A 13,226-nucleotide genomic window follows, 5' to 3' on the forward strand; every position below is an offset into this window, starting at 1 on the left:
TGGTGGAAGAGGAACAGGAGGTCAGGAAATCCACCCTCCAATTTATAGATGGTGGGATGTGTTTTGCCCATTTCCTATCATTGCTCTGAGCTCTGTTTGACATGGGTGTTCAGTATAGCTGTTCTCCCCTTACATCAGCCTAACACTGAGGTATTCAATCTGTGCGTCCCAGCTCCCTAGGGAGGCGTGGCTAGCTGCCAGGGGCATCGTGAGGCATCTTTAGGAGAGAGGTGGCAGTAGCTGCAGGACCTAGTAGGAGTAGAGTAGCTGCTCTGCTGCACCTGCCACCTCCCTGCTTGCTGCTTTTCTTCAGCTGTGAAGGAGGTGAGTGGGGCAGTGTGAGGTGGGGAGGGTGTATGAAACATGGTGGCAGAGAAGGCTGGCTGGGCATCAGCAGAGGTGCTGCATCTCATCAGCACAGGGTGCTCTCCTGGCAGGCTTCCAACTGGGAGGGAAGAGTAAGTCCTCTGCTTGGGGAGCCCAGCCTGCTCTTAGTGTCCAAATGCCCCAGCCTGCATTCCTCCATCTTACCTGGGGGGAATAGGGGTGGCATCTCCATGTTGGGGTGTATGTGTGTGAGCAGCCCCCTCACTTTGGGGTGAGCTGTAATCTAGCTGGGTGTGGCTGCAATCCTGTCCACACTTTCCTGGGAGTAAGCCCCATTGACTCAAATGGGACTTACTTCTAAGTAGACCTACCTAGGCTTGGGGTCTGTGTCAGCTTAACCAAGGATCCTCACTTTTCTCTTTTTCCTCCCCCTACAAAAAAGAGAAAAAGGCCACTATTGATGGCTTTGTCTCCAAAAATTGATTAAAAAATAAAAATACCCATTCCTTTTCAGCCACCCCCTGCCTCCTGGGGGGGGGGGTACTTCCCATGTTGTTATTATTAACAGTATTTATATACTGCTTTTCAACAAAAAGTTCCCAAAGTGGTTTACAGAAAAAAATAAAATAACTTATGGCTCCCTGTCCCAAAAGGGCTCACAATCTGAAAAGATGCAACACCAGCAGACAGCCACTAGAAAAGACACTGCTGGGGGGAGGTGGGCCAGTTACTCTCCCCCTGCTAAATAAAAGAGGAGCACCCACTTGAAAAAATGCCTCTTACCAGTTAGCAGGGGTTAACTGTTGTTGGCTGCTAAATGTTGGCTGCTGTTGTAAAACAAAAGGCACAAGCCTAGCTAGGTCTACTCAGAAGTAAGTCCTGTTGTGTTCAGTGGAACTTACTCCCAGGAAAGTGAGGTTAGGATTGCAGCCAAACAGTCTCTGGGTCTCAGTTTGCATCAGTTTGCAATTAGCAGGTACACACAAAACAAAGTCTTCCCCTCCTGCAAATTCATCACTTCTTCCCCCCTCCCTTTCGAAAACCCTCCAGGTGTGCTGCTAACAAACTCAGGGCACAAGCCTAACCAGGTCTACTCAGAAGTAAGTAAGCCCCTAATGGGGCTTACTCTCCGGTAAGTGTGGTTAGGATTGCAGCCTCAGAGTGCTGGCAGCTGTTTTTTTTGTTTCTAGTGTATAATTATAACACCTTCATCCCCATTTTGGGAGTAACTGAGTTGAGGTGAGGTGACGTAATGGGGAGCCGTGGCCAATGGCCACAAAGATCAGGGGAGCCTCGGGCTGGAAAAGTTTGAGAACCACTGGCCTAACAGAATGAATAGGGGAGGGGTACGGCAGTGGGACAGCTAGGGGTTGAAGCAGAAATTAGAATGAGTTGATTCAAACAATAAAGGTGGCTGGGAGAGAAGGAAAAAAAACACTTCCATTCTGTGTTCTTTCCCAAGCTTTGGAAGAGCATTTTAGTATTTAGAAAGTTGCATGGAAAAGAACGGAGGGCTTGAGTTGGCTGCCCATGCTTTAGTGGGTGGGCGGGCAGTGGGTGGGTCTCCCATGAGGGACTAAGCAAATAAACCTGAGGGCCCTATCAGAAACAAGTATGCTTTGAAACAAAGTATGCACAGGGTCACTTTAACTTGGCATCCTTTATGTATCTGAGTCATAACACTGGATTCAATAGGAAGAGAAGGAGAGGCACAAGAGTAGAGTCCAGTCTCTAGCAAGGAAGAGACTGCTGTGTAGGCCAAAAGGTCTGGATGGTCTTCTTGGGACACCTGCATTCTTGTCCTATTCTGCCACCTTGACCTTGATTAAGCACCATCTGAGATCACAGAACACAGTCATTTTATGATGCTAAGATGGTCTAGGTCTACAGCCAGTGCCTGGATGAATGAGTGCCTGGGACTCCCATGTGCACTTCCTTGAGTTCCATGATGGACAAAAGTTGGGATGTAAAGGGAATAAATACAATTTCTCTGTCTCCATTGAAGATCAGATGTGGCCATCTTCGCACTTCCTGATAAAACCTAAAATCTACACCACTCTCCTATGAAATCTGCTGTAACAGAATTAACTCTTAGCTGTCGCTTCAGAGTTTTATTTTTCTATTTATAAGTAGTAATTTAATTGTGGGCTGTTACCACCTCTTGTCTCGAGGTGGAATTAATTTGGTGTTTTGCCATGGATAGCAACAGGAAGGGTAGATTATTTTTGTAAGAGCTGTTTTTAACTTCTTTTTAGAATAGTATTTTGTGTGTTAACTAAAGAAAATGTTTGACTCCAATTGCATGATGTGTTTCATGAAGGGAAGGGGTCTAAATTGGATATTCAGGAAAGGGCAGACGGACAACTGATAGCAACACGTGTTTTGGGATGAACCAGCTGAGTGGCTTCAATATCTGCCTTGGCCTTGGACTTCCATGTCTAATTATTTTGGGCCAGAGTCTTCCATGTTGCACATCTGGATAAGCTAAGAGACATGCACTGTTCACATCTGGACATGTTGGGATTTTGTGCTATGCTAATTAATTATTTCCTATGGATGGATGTGAGATCTTTAAAGTGTACCCAAAATTAGTTGCCCTATTAATTTCAATGAAGCCATCCAACCTGCATGCACATCCCTCTGGGATACACAAATCCACTCTTCTCACTGAGAATACTTTGAATCTATCTGCATATGCAAAAGCTCCATGAGGAGCCATGGAGCTCCATGTGGCCACAAGAGTGTAAGTAGGATTGTGACTTTGTACTGTGCATATTTGCATGTGATAGATCTGTTTTGCTTTCACAAGTCACACCTGGATGTGCCTGAGCCCCTTATATTGTGCCCTCCATGCTTGCTCTGATAATGAAATAGTATTAGGGGTGGGGCTGGAGCTCAGGCACACATTCAGAGGGTTTCAGGTTCGAAGCTTGCTATCTTCTGCTGGAAAAAAGATTCTGGGTAGAAGAACCGAGAACTCCCCCTGCCCAGAATGCTGGAGTGCTGAAGCTGCCCTTTAAGGTAGATGATGATGATGGTGGGCTAGATCGGGCATTGTATTTGCGGTCTAGATTAGAATGTAGCTACTCTTATCCTGGCCCTGATTCTCTCTGCAGCATGCCAGTCTGCCGTGTTGGCACTTCCAGTCACGCCTGGGAGGGTGCCCCAGCACCTCCCGCGGGAATGTTTGACTTTGTGCCACCATTTCATACCCTCCTGATCCTGTTTCGCATTCCTGCTTCTGGCATTTGTATAATGAAGGTCAGGAGAGAGCTGGGAGCTGAGAGAGGCAACTGTTTACACTGGGGTGTGTGGGTGGGAAGTCTGGCTGACTCTATGTCCTCTCTTGCTCTGTCTGGCCCCATTTCCATCTCCTCATGCTCTTGCACACCATCCATGCGCGGTTGGTGACACAATTGGGGGAAGAGGCATTTTTGTGCCTTCTTTAGCAGGTGCCTGTGGAGTGGTGCCAGAAGAGATATGGGTGCTTGCAGGACTTTATAAGGTTGGAAACTGGGTAGGATTTCCAGGAAAAGATGTGTGTGGTTTCAAAACAAACTCCAGTGCTGCACTTCATTGTTCTGTTTATTATTAATTTTTGTAAGATGTCTACATAAACAAAGCACTGATCAAAGAACCACTGGGTAGTTGTGTCACCTACCATATCTCTGTTACAACTCCAAGATCCAGGAAGGTAACTCAGAAAACTTTGAAATCAACCTGCATGAAATGGTTTGGCTTCAGATTATATCTAGCAAAAAAAACATACATAGGAGTGGGTTCGCCAAAGGAGACTTCAGGAGTCACTGAGAAATGTCCTATTTTTCCTGTGGTCCACAAACTTTCTGAGATCCATACCAAAGTGCAATTAGCCTGTGAAAAATGCCCATCACCACAGAGACAGTGGATTTCTGCTTGTGTGGTTTGTGCTTGAGAATGTATGAAGCTGCCTTCTACTGAGCCAAACCACTGAGATCTGTTTTGCCTGCACTGACTGCAATGGTTCTTCAGGGTTTCGACTCAAGTGTTTTCCCAGTTCTACCTGGACCAGGGATTGAACCTGTGGCCTCTGTAGATGAAGCATGTGTGATGCTACCATCCAGGAAGTAGGAGGAGCAGAGGCTGGCATAATAAGAGGTAAGAGGGGCAGGATTTGGGGCACTGCCTCAGGTGCCAGGAGGACTTACACCAGTCCAGCGTACAAGAACATTCACTACACATAAAGAACAAGCATGTCAAGGAGACATCTAGAGCTCTTTTCCCTGACACACTGAGTTATCTATGTGGAACTAATTTGTTGTGTAGAGAGCCATTTCATCACATGAGCCCAGAGCGCTCTACTCCTCTCTAAAATGGTACAGCCCACACACAGTTAACAACGTCAGTGAGAACTAGGTCTAAGACTTGAAGGAGAAGTCTTCACACTTTGGATAGGTAGTCTAGACTACATTCTCCTGGATCAATGTATTAAAAACAATAGCTCTCGTATTTGCATGATCCTAGAGTACACAGATTGTACTACACACAACAGCATCATTGGGAACTGGGCAACAAATATGACAAGAGTGGGATCAGGGCCACTCCATATGGGTCTGTAGGTTGCGCATGTTCCTCCCAGAAGGAGAAAGAAGCCAGTGGAACATCACTTCAGCCAGCAAGCATGATGAGGCTGCCAACATAGTCACTGGCAGCCATGTCGCTGAGTCCTGGGGAGAATTCCACCCACCAATGCAAGGTGGATGGCAGTGGGGGCGAGAGTGGGGTGGTACAAAGGGGTGCCTTTTATAGTGCACACAGAGATGATTTTTTTCTATTGTAATGTGAACAAAATCACTGTATGGGCCAGGGATGGCCCTAGGTGGGATATTTCCCAACATGATCACAGAGACAGCAAAGTTTTGGGATTAATATGAGACCATTTGGATACATTTTCTCCTGCATTATAAACGGAAGGATTACCATTGAGTCAGCTGGGGACCATTTTTTAATGTGATGCACCACAGAGCTAAATGGATTCCCAGCTGGGTGAGCATCATTATGCTTATTATCACAGGTCAGATGTGTGCTATATTTCATCAAATCAGGACACATTCACTAGCAGGAAAATATTGCAGATGGTTCAAGTCCATCAGCTTATAGAGATGGGTGGGCAACAAGCCTTCAGAGAGTCTCTATCACATCAAAATATTGAATAAGCCATAACTTTGAAAGGGCGTCATTTATTTGGAGAATGTTGCACCCACAGCACTGTCTGCAAAGAGAGAGGTGGGAGGGAAATGGCTTTATCCAGCCTAGAGCCTTTGGAGCATAGCGTGGGGGGTGGTGATTATGATGCAGCTGGCTTGGCTTCCTTTGTATTGCCTGGAAGGGTTTAGGAGTTGCCAGTACACAGGATATGAGATTAGATTGGGTATGGGGTGGGGACTAGTCATCACTTCACCTGCAGCCTAAATCACTGACCACTCTCCTGCTTATATGGCCTGCTTCTCTTCCAAAATAATCACTGCAGTGGAGTGGTACTTCCAGCCCCTTATCTGGTCTCCTATATAGCTATCTCCTAGAGTGCTCAGGAGGAAAGTGTAGGAAAAGTCAAAGGGTACTTATGGATTAATCAAGTGGAGAGGGGGAGGAAGAAAATAAACCAAGATTTTTCTCCAATGCACATGAAATGCAGAGATTAAATTCCATTCATCCGTATATGAATTCATTTGAATTGAAGTCACTTTCCAGCATCAACTCATCTTAATTTCACTAGTTTCCTTCATGTAGCAAGTTCATGCCAACAATTGTTGGAGCCTCCCCAGACATAATTTAGAAACAAAAAAAAATTGAGTCATTATGCAAAAAACAAATCAACACAGATAAATTTAAGCCCATGGAAATGATTAAGAGCCCAGTCCTATCCAATTTTCCAGTGCCAGTGCAGCTGTGCCAATGGGGCATGCACTGCATCTTATGGTGGGACAGCAGTCACACAGGTCTCCTTAAGGTATGGGAACATTTGTTCCTTTACCTTGGGGCTGCATTGCAGCTGCACCTGCACCTGCGGCTTACTGGAAAATTGGATAGGATTGTGCCCTTAATGGGCCTGACTAATAATTGGGATTAAAGAATGCATTAAGTGAAGTGATTGGGCTCAAAGATAGGATTGTGTGTCTCCCCGCCTCCCTCTTCGGGGAGTATCTGCAGAGGGAGGCAGGGATACTTGTATTTGTACTGATGAACAGTACTAATGTACTAATCTTTCAGGCCCCAAAATGCTGATATTCCCTCTACTGTGCTATGATGTTCATGCTGTGCTATGATGCACACATGGTTTGGTAATGTATGCAATCACCTTCACTTCAGTCTTTGGTTTGGATGCCAGTGCTCACTTTTGTCTTCAACTCAACCAGGGGTCAAGTAGCTCAAGGTCAAAATCCTAGGCACACTTACTTGGGAGTAAGTTCCATTAAACATAGTGGGACTTACTGCTGAGTAAACATATATAAGATCAGGCAGCAAAGTTAAACATTCCCAGGGCATGGTTAGAAGAAGGGTTGCCTCTGAATGAGCTCTTCCTGAACAGGGTGACCAGATACAATGAAGGACAGAGTGTAACCACTTTAACCACTCTTTACAAGAGGGAATTTAGGCAGGTGTAGCTCAACATGGAAGGGTTTAAAAAGCTACACCTGCCAAAATCCCTTCTTCTATACAATGGAGTGTAGGCCATCAGTCCTCCATTGTATCCTGGAGCTTCCCCCTCCCCCCCCCCAAAATGTGGTGGTATCATAAAGCCAAGAAAGCCCTGTTAAAATTGCTTCAGGAGTCACCTGGAGATTGATGCTGATTCCTGGAGACTCCAAGACAATCCTGAAGGGTTGGCAACCCTAGGTTGAAGGCACATGATGCCACCACCTTGCTGAAGCTAAGTAGATCTGATCTGCTCAGTACCTGGATAGGAGATGACCTGGGGACCTCATATACTTTGCTTAGAGTTTCATAGAAGAAAGCCAGAATAACAATAAAATGAAATGACAAGACCAGGGCCACAAACAGAGGGTTGGTTCCCTTTTATGCACTTTGCTAAGTTAGCACTTTGTCGCCTGGTCCACAAGGGGCTAGGGAGGGAGTGAGGAACTCCAAACCCTCCCTGGTAACTCAGGGCACAATCCTAACCAGGTCTACTCAGAAGTAAGTCCTTTTTTTGTTCAATGGGGCTTTCTCAGGAAAGTGTGGTTGGATTGCAGCCTCATTCATGCAGCCTAACTGGAACACAGCAAAGGCAACTCTGGGTTTAAAGACTTTATGCACTTTAGAGGCATTTAAATAATTAATATTATTAGATAGTGCATTTTTCATGATATGGGAGTTTGGGTACTGAAGTAAATACAGTGTATTCTATCTTGTGCAGTGATAACCCTATACAGTATTGTTTGTATCTACTGTCACATTACCAATACAAAGGATTTTAATTTTTGTTAAGTTTTGACGTTGCGATGTTGGGGGTAAGGATAAACTCTGAGAACCTCAGAGAGAAGAGGCAGAGGCTGCAGTGGCCAGGGTGCATGTCACTCACTCCAAAGTCTCAGTACCACTAGATCATGTAAGCCCTATGGTTCAAAGGGAATCAAACTGCAATCACAGGACTTGAAATTAAGTGGCATTAGGTTCCATTTATATTCACAGGATAGTAAAGCATATATTTAACTCTCTTCCACCAAAATTAATAGGAGGATTCAAAGATGGTTAGCACTCTCTGAATTGTGGCTACTGACGCTAAAGTTCCTGAATTGACTTGGAATAGAGTGGAAGGCAGGAAAGACCTGCTGTTTGCTATATGGTGTCTGCTGCCCTCTGGTGTCCCAGTAAAATAATGCATGGAAATAGTTTCTGGGCAGTGACTTGTGATTAAACTTTAATGACTTATTAACAAATTTGTTAAGAAATTTACAAAAAAAAAATTAAGAATGATAACCTATTACATTTGCAACTGTGACTTAAAATATATTGACAATAGCATCATTAAGTCCAGCAAAAGTCCAAGTAAACAAAAGGAAAATCTGGCTTCACAGAATTTGGATTGGCATACAAAAACCATGATGAAAAATCTCTCTTGTATTCTTGGACATTCCAGAGTTGCAAGAGGGCCTTTCCACGATTAACTATTTTGTGTGCACCAAATGCAGTTCTATTTCTCTTTTGTTCTCCATCTTCCTCTTGAGATTGCATTTTGTTTGTGGGAATATACTACAATTTCAGTAGGCTGTCATTCACCCAAAGTTCTTTGGAGAAGAGGTGGGAAATTAATAGTAAAAAGTTGATAAATAAATAATGATAATTAACTATTTTAATTTTAGCCAATAAACAATTGATTAAATATGCACAAATTGTGCAGGAGCTGTGCAATAGTTAAGAATTTTATGAGGTAAAAAAGTAGTTTGGAAGCAAAAAGTAGTCTTTTTAGTCATCTGCTGTACAGTTGTAAGGTTATTAAAAATGATCATTTTTTAAAAAAAATATTCCTAATTAATTTGGATAGCTTTACTGTTGGTCAGTTTTAAAATCTGATCAACTGAGGCCCCAATCCTATCCAATGTTCCAGTGTTGATGCAGCTGCAATTCCTCCCAGATGTAAGGGAACAAATGGTTCCTTACCTTGAGAAGATCTTCATGACTCCCCCCCCCCCCCAGCATGCCCTGTTGGCATGGCTGTATCAGTGCTGGAAAGCTGAATAGGATTGGGCCCTGAGTCAATAAAGCGGACATAATTCCCACTGCAGCCAAAGCTCAATATTGTGTACATGGGAGAAAATGCAGTTGTTTCAACATTATTAGTGGCAAACAACACAGCTCCTCCCCCCCACCTCCTACCTGAGTCATATGGTAGGCTTTTAAGGAAGTACGTAATTCTGCTACAAGGCCTGAGCACTCACTGAGAGCCTAAAAATGGAAAGAGCAACAAGAGTGATCCCCACCCACCCCACTTTCATGCACATTTAATCTGGTGTTTGTTTTCATTCTCTGGAGGTTGTGGGCTTGAACCTTTCCTGTCTCATTGAAAAGGCATGTCAGGGAGGGTGGGCAGCAGCAGCAGTTATCCCCTGCAGCAAACCTCATTTATTCCATTGTGGGGGATATTGTGCTACTGGAGCTCAACTATGGGAGTAATTAACAAAAGATAAAATGTGGCTGGAAACATGTTTCGTTTGATCCTGTGGAAAGATCCAGAAGCAAAGCATGAGTCATGATTTATCAGGGCTGGCCCTACCATTAGGGAGGGGAAGGTGGCGGGCAGGCAGCAGATTTGGGCATACAGGTTGAGCCTCATTATTCGCTTGGGTTCCATTCCAGGCATTCAGTGGATGACAAAAAGAGGCACTATAGCAAATCAATTTAAAAAAGCAGTTTATTTGCTCCAGTGATATAAAAACAACCTTACTGACCTTTGTGATGTAAGATAAGAGTCATTAAGATCCAACAATCAGTCTCTCTCAAAGTGCTTAGAAAGGCTTCACTTCCCTCCCTTCAGCAATGTGAAGTATCTTTCTTTCACATGCTCAGGGAGAAGGGAGGGGTGGAGAGAGAAGGACTGATGGATTGTCAGCCAGCTGCCCCCCCCCCCATTAAGGAGGCTACTGTAAAGAACTGTTCAGTTTTTAAAACTGATTTTAAAGGGGTACATTTTTCCCCTCTCCAGGGATCCACATTCCTTCTCATTTGCAGGGGCCATTCATGTTGAGTCAAATCCATGTATAAAAAATCTGTGTATAAATAGGCTGGACCTGTACTTTTAAAGGGCAGGAAATAGTTCATAATGCAATTTTCACAGTGTGGGAGCCACTTGAATTTTCTCCTTTTTAGATGTCTTAGACCATCATTTCTCAACATTTGTCCTTCGCCTTACCACTTCACATGGTCCATCTGTTCGAAGTAACTCTCAGTGACATTGGGCCCAGTCCTATCCAGTTTTCCAATGCTGGTACAACTGTGCCAATTGGACCTATGCTGCATCCTGCGGCGGGGAGGCAGTCACAGAGACCTCTTCAAGGTATGGGAACATTTGTTCCCTTACCTCGGGGCCTCATTGCAGCTGCACCAGAGCTGGAAAGTTGGATAGTATTGGGCCCATCATCACCAGTTACTTCTGGGTTGGGAGGACAGAAGCGACATGACAAACACCAGTAAGAGGCACAAGGTGGACAGGAGGGCTTTTTCAAGCACAGAAAAGCATGCTTTGGAGCTCTGCCCGCCAAGCCAAGCCTCCTACTACTGTTTCTTGTGTCAGATTCCTGGTCATACTGCCGGATGGCAGGAGTCCAGGTGTCCCACAAGTACCATCAGACACCACCTCTAGTACCACTGGTGGTGCCCGTACCACTGGATGAGAAACACTGTCTGAGACCATCTCTGCAATTTACCTACACAAAATCAAGCTACAATCTTTGTGGAAGCCTTGTCCAGCCAGAATTGGCCTTTTCAAAAGATCTAAAGCATCTTTGAATACCCACTTGGAAGCCACATTGAATGCTCACTTGGGAGATAAAGCAGGATATAAATTTGTAAATAAAATAAAATATAAATTAGTAGTAGTCAGTTAAATGAATCAAATGGATCCAAAGTGTCAGTACAAGATTAATGTCCTTTGGCAAAAGTAAGTGGATTTCAAACTATTCTTTCATGTTTGTACAAGTATCAGGTATCAGACCCTGACAGTGGCAAGCATAATGCAATAAAACACCAAAAGGTAATCCACAACTACAAACTATTTTGTCTTAGTAAAATTCAGTGTAATGTGTAGTAGTGAAAATGTATGGGAGAGAAGCTTGAGAATAACAGCCCACACTCACATATTTCCTTCACCGTTCCAGATATGAAAACTGCATGACTGAAAAATGTTATTTTAAAGTAGTATTGCAATTTTTTTTTCCTGGCAGTTCTCTGTTACCTTAAAAGCTACATGAGAAAAATTCAACAGGTGATGCTTTCCCACATCACTGAATGCCCATGCTGTGAAAAGCTGCACTTGTTAAATTGTACTCATGCCTGCCTCTACTGAAATAAATTGGTTAAGTGTCCAAGCCTAGGTATGTTTACTCAGAAGTAAATTCCATTATACTCAATGAGGCTTACTCCCAGGTAAGTGTGGCTAGGATTGCAGCCTAAGGGCCCACTCCTATCCAACCTTCCAACACTGATGTAGCCACAAAGCTGCTCCAAGGTAAGGGAACAAATGTTCCCTTTTCTTGTGGAGACCTCCATGATCCCTCCCCACATTGAAGGATGCAGCAAAAGCCCGCTTGGCATGGCTGCTTCAGTGCTGGAAAGTTGGACAGGATTGGGTCCTAAGGCACCTTAATATAACCAATATATTTCAGACTTTTTGTTGTACTGGACATTTTAAAAAAAAGTGCACACATTTAATGAACATTTCATACATAATCCATTGTAAAACACCTGCAACACTCAAATATCCAAAGGAAGCAATTGAAAAGATGTGAGAAACAGGGTGCATGTTTGCAGATCCCTGACAGCCCAATCCGATGCATGTTTACTCAGAAGTAAGTCCCATTGTAGTCAATAGGGCTCACTCCCAGGAAAGTGAGCATAGGATTGCAGCCTTATGGCCCAATCCTATTCAACTTTCCAGCTCTGGTGTAGTAGCCACAATGCTGCAGCCCCATGGTAAGGGAACACATGTTCCCATACCTTAAGGGCCCAATCCTATCCAATTTTCCAGCATCTGTGTAGCTGCAATGCAGCCCCAAGATAAGGGAACAAATGTTCCCATACCTTAAGGGGATTTCTGTGACTGCTGCCCCATCACAAGATGCAGTGCATGCCCCACTGGCATGGCAGCACTGGCACTGGAAAATTGGATAGAATTGGGCCCTAAGAAGGCCCCAGTGACTGCCCCTCCACCACAGGATGCAGTGCACACCCCACTGCGCCAGCACTGAAAAAATGGATATGATGGGGCCCTCAGTCCACAATCTCATCTGTGTACAGACACCAATGGGGACCATTTTGACTCTTGAGCACTTGGTCTAATTCATTTCCCAATTAATTAATTGGATCAAGCAACTGCTTCTGTGTACACCATCTGCAGTGATCTGATCTTAATCACCGGAAACAAACACCTCTCATTATAGCAAAATAAATTTGACACTATTTGTGTGTGTACATTTTCTCCAGATGGCCTATATTTGCAGCAAAGCTCCGCAAGTGAGAATTCGAGTAACATGAGTAGTAACCCCTGATGTGATTTACTAGAATAGGAATGTTATATGACCCTGTTCCTGTTTTCATCTTGGAAGCATCTGATCTTTTCTTCTCAGAACCTAAGATGCCGTCGCAGGTACACTTAGTCCAGAGAACCCCAATCCTAGGCATATCTACTTGGAAGTAAATCAATGGGGCTTACTCCCGGGTAAATATGGCTAGCCTAAGAGCCCAATCCTATGCATGTCTACTCAGAAGTAAGTATCTTTATAGTCGATAGGGCTTACTCCCGGGTACATACGGCTAAGATTTCGGGCTAAGAGCTCAAGCCTATGCATGTCTACTCAGAAGCAAGTCTCATTTATAGACAATGGGGCTTACTCCCGGGTAAATGAAGCTAAGATTGCAGCCTAAGAGCCCACTCGGGTGTGTCTACTCAGAAGTAAGTCTCACTGTGTTCAATGGGGCTTACTCCCAGGTAAGTGTGCTCAGGACTGCAGCCCAACTTCCACTGCACACAGTAGGGCTTACTTCTGCGGGCTGGAAGTCCCCTCGCGTTCCCCCCGCGGGACTGAACGCGCACTGCGCCTGCACCGACACACGCGATGAAGCGAGAAGGAAGCCCCCGCGCGGGGCTGGCAGCAGCACATTCCGAGGGCGGGGACGACGGCCGCGTGCCGCGCGCCGGGCTGCGC

Source organism: Tiliqua scincoides, chromosome 2 (genome assembly GCF_035046505.1).
Source record: "Tiliqua scincoides isolate rTilSci1 chromosome 2, rTilSci1.hap2, whole genome shotgun sequence".
In the NCBI taxonomy this organism is placed as follows: domain Eukaryota; kingdom Metazoa; phylum Chordata; class Lepidosauria; order Squamata; family Scincidae; genus Tiliqua; species Tiliqua scincoides.